We start from the raw sequence: 7,934 nt of genomic DNA on the forward strand, positions 1-7,934 counted from the left end.
CTCTAGGCCTAATATTTCAGCCTCCAAAAAGATTACAGGAGTTGGAGTCAGAAGTTGGAGATGTAACAGCCCACGTTTTTGGTCTGCTTTGATACATCACTTTACCTCTCCAGATTTTCATTTTCTTAACTGTAAAGTGCGTGGATCTGTACAACCTCTAGGCTTCTACCCAAATCAGGTTTTTAAAAATCCAACAATCTAACAACATCTGTTAAAATCTGTACAGTATATACCCTTTCATCCAACAATTATTGAAGTTTATCTTAAAGAATCATTTACACAAGTGTGCAAAATAATGTGTACCAGAATATGTAATCCAACATAGTTCATCACTGACAACATGAGAAACAATTTAAATGTCTAGCAATAGGAGAACAGTTTAATAAAGCAATTATGGTATATTCAATACAATGGAATACTGTAGTACCAGCATCAATGCTAAAATACATCTATACATACTGATATTAAAGATGTCCAGTACACAGTGTGAAGTAAAAAAAAGCAAGGGGCAAAGCAATTTATATAGTAAGGGTCCTCTTTTCATTTAAACAATAATATAAGATGGTGTGTGAAAGAAAATACCTATAAGGATATGTTCTAAACTTGTTAATGGCTGGTATCACTTCAAAAAGATCAAGGAAAATATCACTTTTTAAAAATTATTTGAATTATTTTAAGCATCCAACACAGAATACTCCTGTAATGAGGTAAAAACAAGGCCACATCACCATTCAAAGCCAGGCCAGTGGCACTAACAGGAGAAGGCTCGGGGGTCTCAGCATCTTCTCAATCAAGAATCTTCCAAATCAAGTCAAGCAGTCAGAATCCCGCTCACATCCTCAGAGGCTCAGAAAGGCTGCTTCTGGCCTTCACAGCTGTTCATCTGATTGGAGCTCCTTATTTTCACAAGTCAGCTGGCAGCCCCTCCCGATGATCTCTTCCCAAGAAGTGGATGTCGACTGTGGAAAGGAAGGTGACTAGCACAGTCAGGGCAGGCAGAGCCCACTCCATCTGGCTGTACTATCCAGGAATCAGTCTGGAACAGGCCACAATTAGGTGTAACAATTCCTTCTACCCACCACACGACAAATCCATTCCTTGTGGTTCTTGGAAGCAGAAATACCAAACTTGTTCCAACTGAGTCAACTTCTCTGGAATCTAGAAGTTATAGCCTTGATAAGGAAATTCTTCAAAACAGTGGTGAGCAAAAAAGATTTTTAAAAAAATATTCCATCTTACTTCTAGGAGTTCGAAGTATTTTACACGGCACACATACATTAGATCTTCTAAAATACCACATGCAATAGTAAATTACCATTCCTATCCACTAAATAACACCCAAGAGAAAGTAAATGGACATCCAGAAGCTTCTTCTATGCATTTACTTAGATCTGGCCCATGATCTCATCACCCCTCATAACTATCATATAAAGTAGAGGACAAACATTTCTAGCCTTGGGGTAGAGTTCTAAAATAAGCAAACTTTCTCTAGACTTCTGTGAGCAGAGAGAGAAGCATGCAGCACGCACTGACTGGATCCTCACCCAAAGGAGCCTGATGCCTGTTCCACGGCACTGCAAGACCATGCTTGGGATTTTTGTCATCATTGCTAAGAAATGTTTACATTGCTATTTCTGACCCTCTTGCATAAATATCAGCTATGCTTTACCCCCCAAATTTCGAGTTTGTGGTAAAGGGTCCTTTTTAAGGAAATCCCAAGTACCTACTTATCAGAGTGCAGAAGCTACGAACTCTGGCAGAGATAATGCACTAGAAGGTTGAAAGGAGGGGTGGTGATGTCCCTTCTCACTGGAAGGACCTGGAAAGAGAGGAAGGCAGGCTCATTTTGTTATTTTACCACCATGACTCAATTTTGTCAACCCTAGAAAAGTTTTACTAAGTGAATAGTTTTACTTTTTCTCAAAGACTTGATCTATTTATGTAAAAAGACATGCAAGCAGCAAGTTGACGTCCACGTTACTTGTGAATAACAAAAATGCTCTAAGTATCAGTCTTCTAAAGCATCAGCAGAGGACGATGAAACTGAAGTCCCTGATACAATATATATAGAGTACACAATCATGTTCCCCTTAAAAACAAAACCCACAGGTTCTGTTTTTGCCAGTGTTACTGTGGTGCATTTTTATAAACTTAACGGCCGCATTTATCTGAAACTCCAAATAAACAAACTTTTCCCATCCATAGCACGTCTGGCTGTACATCTTTCCCCTGAGCCAATGCCTACAAATAAAACTTGCCATGTCTTAGAGAGTAATTCACAAATTGAATGCAGACACACCCCAAAACTAAGAAAAACATGTCCACAAAAAGGAAGTAAATGCTTCATACTTAGTGTCCCACAAGAACTGATGAAATGCCTCAGATGGCACAACATGGAAGGTGGCACAGTAGAAAGAGCACTGGACCAGAAAACTCCTAGTGTGAACATCTTGGATGAAGCCAACCCCCATTCATTCCACAGGTGCTGTATCCTTTCCTCTGGCCTAGACCACCACAGCGGGTTCCTGACAGGTCTCCCTGACTTCACTCTCTACTCTGCCCCAGAATTATCTTTCTAAAACAGAGATCTAACTGCAATGAATCTCTAGGTACACACCATCCATGGGCCAACTCTGCCTATAAGACAGGACTTCACTCCTTAGTAAAACTCCCAGCCACTTTCATATCTCCTCATTCTAGCTACCTGGAAAGAACTAGTCTTAGAAACAGCGACATGCTTTTTCCCTCCTTTCAGTATAGTGTGAATGTCACCACCCCTAAAGCCTTCCCTCGGCTCCCCCAGAGAATGTGAAATGCCTCAAAGCTGTCACTGGGTTCTGTAGAGGCTCCCTCCTTAGCCTGTCACACTGCCGGGCCTCCTCCCACCAAGGTAGGCACCCAGGCGGAGAATGCATACAGGAAGCTGGAATACAATGCTCACTGCAGAACTGACCTTGACTAAGTTTCTTAAACAAGCCTCTTGAATAATTTTCTGAAACGTCTGTTTCTCCATTTGCAAAACTAATTACAATGGCTAAAGTGAACTGTTATTCAGTTTAAGGGAAATAATTTATGCAGAGTACTTAATACAATGTTTGGAGTTCAGTAAAATCTCAGTAAGTGATGGCTATTAAAATTATTATTAATATGCAGCAAATACTTATTAAATATTTCTTAATCAAAGAGATTAAGTTTACAACTTCTCCAGGTCTGTTTCCTCATTCGTAGAGTATAGGGAGGATAAAAGGGAATGGGGCAGGAGAAGGGGGTAGTTGTTCCAACACATAAAAGAACCAGATAAACAATAAAGTTCTAAACTGTAAAAGAACAACAGTATATCTGAGAAATGAGAACCGGATGCCTTAACTTGAGAAATGCATGGATCACCATTATAAAAAGAAAGTACTCTCTCCGACTCCCTCCTAAGCTTTGCCTTATTTTTATTTTAATGTTATTTAAGTATGTCCACACATAACACTAGGTATGCCCTCTCTATGCTTAACTCTTATAAAAATATAAGATGAAGCAATTTCAAAATATGGTAAAAACCAATAAAAGAGAACTCATCATTAATTTAACATGACAGATGACAATGCAATTTTACAGACACTGCATGGCTGCTCACAATGTATTAAATACAACACTACCCTGGAGCAGGTTCCTTGCAATTCTGCATACCTATACCACCGTGGGCTCTGTGACCCCTTCAGCTATTCATCACTCCTCTCTAACAAAGTGTCATGAAACCTTTGTTCATGTGACTGCCAGCCATCATCTGACCCAAACGCATGATTTCTGCAGTTAAGTCCACATCTGTTCTTCCCCCTTAGCTACAGTCTAAAGAGTGCTCAATGAAACATGGGCACTATTCATTTGTACAGTCATCTAGATATTACATAATTTATGATTTTTTAAATTATTATTTAAAAGAACATTAAAAATTTAATTCTGGTTTTAAAAAATAACTTACAAACTCCCTGAAAAATGTCTTCAAACTCCAGTCTAGAAACAATGTTTTATAATAAGTGTCCTGCCACAGTACCTAGAAAGATCTTGGACATTATAGACCTAACTCTAAGTGCTTTGCATGCATTATCTCTTTAATCACCAGAATAATCCTGTAAAGTAGATACTACTATAACACGTGAGAAAACTAAGACTTGAAGAAAGTTTCCAATTGATGGAGCAGCATCTGAACTGATTCCAGCACCCCTGCTTTCTGCTCCTTCAAGACTAGCTCTTGGCAGAAAACCAGCAATGGACGGCAGGAATCCAGGTGGGAATGAGGGACTGAGAGAGGAAAGATGACATTTTTAAAGAAAAAAATGACAAGACTTAGAGACAAGATGAATGGAGAGAAGTCTGCGAACCTGTGAGACAGTAAGAATGGCTATTCCATCCTTCACAAATAGAACTGACTGAAGAGAAGGCAGTTCAGGAGACAAGACCTAGATTGAAAAAAATAAAAGGAGGACTTATTCCAAATGGGGATGGATAGCCTCTAACAGAGATCATAACTGGAGAGGCTGAAACTACATTCATAGAAATTATGTTTACATGCATAAAAATATTCAAAAATATAAGGTGGTCAAAAATGTCCAGCACAGAAGAGCTAGAGAACAAAGACTGGCAAGGCAGGATCACTGAATCCTGACTTTGTGTCACTACTAACTTCAATAGATTGGAGTATAGTACCAATCAGACTATAGGGAGGGAATTACAATGGCTAAGAAACAGGAACAGTCCACCCATGACAACAGGTAAGGATTTATTCATGAAAAAAACACGTGAGTACCCACTATGTACCAAATTCTGTCCTAGGTTCAGCCACGAACAAAACATTCCTCCCCAAACTGAGCTTATATGTTCTAGTTAGGAAGACAGACAAAGAAAAAGTAAGCAAGTATATAGTCTGGAGTTAGGTAGTGTTAAGTGCTCTAAGGGCTAGGAAAAAAAAAAAAAAAAGCAGGATATGAGAAAGGATGATGAGAAGGGGCAGGTATTTGAAATAAGGTCATCTGGCATTCATGGAAAGAATTCTAACTGAACTCTAAGAAGATGTGACAAGATGAAATCAATTTTTAAGCTATAAAGGCTTGAATGCATTCACTCAAAACATTTAATGCCTATCAGACTAGGCACTGTATTGGTGCTAGAGAAATGACAGTAAAATACATACATTTGAAAGTATTCGAGAATTAGTACACACCGAGGGGAAACTGATGATGCCAGACACACAGAGAAAATATAGAGGTGAAGGCAAGGATCTTGCAGAGGAAGACAAAACAACTTCACTTCTTTACCTCTGTAGCCACTTCCAACTTGAATATTTTCTGACTATGTCAGAAAAGTATAGATGTGGAGCAGTGATATGCTAAAGGGAAGAGAAAGAAGCAGAGGAGGAAGATTTTTATCAGACTCAGCAACATTCATTCAACAGATAAACAGCTGTTGATTGAGCAGTACCTACCGGATGCCAGGCTGTTTTCACAAGAGTGAGCAAAAACAGGTGGGTACTTCGAGGAGGTTCAAGGCAGACTGTCTCTACTAATACATATCACAAAGGGGCTGAGTTGGGGGAGGTGGAGAGAGTAGGTAGATGGGAAAGGGATGATGAGACTATCATCCAACTGGAGCCACACTAAAGATGAGTGTTCTAAACCTTCCCTACAGAATAGCAGCATTGAGAAGCTATCACAAGGTGGAACCACTGCTGAGGATGGCTGGGGCAGGTTCAACAAAAGGTTAGAAGATTAGTTAAGTAACCATCAAGTTTGATAACTGTAATGTCCACTCCACCACACAGTCACCACACCTGTGTTAAAGTCATCTGTCTCCCCACGAAACTGTGACCAGCTCAGAGGAATCACATATTCTTTAACCTCTATATTCCCGATGACTAGTAGATAACGGAGGGTCGATAAATGTTTGACTGAGGCCCAGTTTTAACAAGAGTAAAACAGAAGGGGTTTGATGGGTATGAGGCCAGATTCCCCCTAGGTTGGACAAAGCTGTCATGTAGTTGGTGGATACATGTGAAGGGGGTGACCAAGGACTATGTATCTAACTAGCTGGATAGCCCAAAAAAAGTCACTTTGATTCTGAATCTCATTTGTAAAATAAGGAAGTTGGAGGAAATCAGGGATTGTAGACTTTTCAGTGGACAAGGAGATGCTTTTTCATTATGCTGAAGCCTGGAGAGTGTATCTTTGCTGTTGAGGTAGGGAGTGCAGGATTCTCCTTTGTGCTTCCAAACAAATTACAGAGGGAACATACTAGTGGTGGAATGGCCACCACCAGAAGGACCTTGGAAGTTTGTCAGCAAGAAGCCCACTGGTAATGTGAAGGGGTTGGAGGAGGGGGCAGGGACAGCAGAGAACAGTGCTAATGAGTTACACAGATCTGAGAGGTTAAACAAGGGATGACTCAAGGAAAGACTTTAACTGTGAATGAAATATCAGTGCTTTCAGAGGTGGTGGTTCGCATCTGGCTGGTACTCACCCAGGAACACAGATGCACAATAAGTCAAGGAGAAATAGATTTTACACCACCTCAAAATTATGAAACTAATCTAAGAGCTGTAAGAGAAATAATCACCCATAAATAAATACCTTTAGCCTTTGAAAAGCATGTTATTCCCTGTATTTACAGAGTACTATCAGACTGTATTTTGAGCTTCGGAGAAGTTTCCATTTAGGCTCAGTAGAAATACCTGACATTTCCAAAACCCATAATTCCCAGACCAAGTTGAATTCCGCAACATCACAGGAAAATCCACAACCTTTGCAGAAGGAGTGAAAAGCCAATCCAGTAAAAGGAAATTTTCCAGTTCTACCAAAGAAAACAAACAAACAAAAACACCGCAAAGAGCACTGAAACATTTCTAGTTGAACAGTTTTCACTCAATCTTTAATAACTTCATTTTGAAGCCCTTAAAAAGTATTAAATTACATATTCCATATTTCTGGCGATAGCATCATCTAAAACTCATTACAACTTGAGGCAGTGAGATTATGACTTTTAAATCAAATTTAAGGAAGCTAAAGGCCAAGCAAAATCATGTGTTTGAAAATGCCTGCAAAATAATAAATGCCTGGGGGAACTAGAAGATGGCTTTTCTGCTTCTAAACTAAATAAAGCCTGAGGGGCTTTGCAAAGATCCTAGTGAGGATAATCCCCAGGATTACACAGAGCAAACCATCAAATCAATTCCACACGAACCAAGGAAAATTAATCCAAGAATAATAACAACACTTGAAATATTGAGAAAAACACACAGTTCTGCTTTTCAAAACACTGTCAGCGCTGGAGAACGTATGAGGACATTCTAAAAAGCCAGAAAGTTAGACTAGTGTTTCTGTGACAAAGTCTTGGTTTTATGTTAACTAAAGAACAAGCAATTTATCTGCGTTCCAAGGCTCAGGCCTTCAGCCTTTCTACCCAACTCCCAGAAGCCTCCCTACTTCCTGCACACCTTTGGATTATTGAACATTGACTTCCTGCACACCCCGGGATTTGGGATACCTTCCTCCTTAAGATTAGTAAAGCTAAATTCTTGAAGCAAGCTGGAAGGTTAAAAGTTTGCAGTCCTCGATCCTCCATTAAAGCACAATCAGCAAGAGTCGCTTGACAAGTTCAGCCGCAGCATACTGATCAATTTACGTAAACAACTCTGAAAAGGTAACGCATCAGTGCTAGGGCAGAAGTCAGCAGGCTGAAATCGGCCGCTGCAGGAGAGATGGCTGCAAAGCTTGGCCCGCCGGGCAGAATCTCTGCTGACGTTCACCGCGGCTGATTCCACGCAACAAGTCCACTCTCGCAGGGCCGCAGCCGCGAGCACCTGGGCACATGCCCACAGCTCCCCAGGAGGGGTTCTCTTCCTGCAACCCCCCGCCCAACCTTGCGGCCGCTCCCGTGGCCAAGGTAGGCCAGCG

At 40.5% G+C, this 7,934-nt stretch overlaps 1 protein-coding gene across 1 annotated transcript in view; it reads right to left on the bottom strand.

Annotated features, from left to right (window-relative positions):
- The window catches only part of LRRC1 (leucine rich repeat containing 1), a 118,340-nt gene that overhangs the window by 109,200 nt on the left and 1,206 nt on the right, over positions 1 to 7,934 (bottom strand). The gene's annotated exons all lie outside the window — the stretch shown is intronic.

The sequence above is a fragment of the Pteropus alecto genome, unplaced genomic scaffold (assembly GCF_000325575.1).
Source record: "Pteropus alecto unplaced genomic scaffold, ASM32557v1 scaffold7, whole genome shotgun sequence".
NCBI lineage: Eukaryota > Metazoa > Chordata > Mammalia > Chiroptera > Pteropodidae > Pteropus > Pteropus alecto.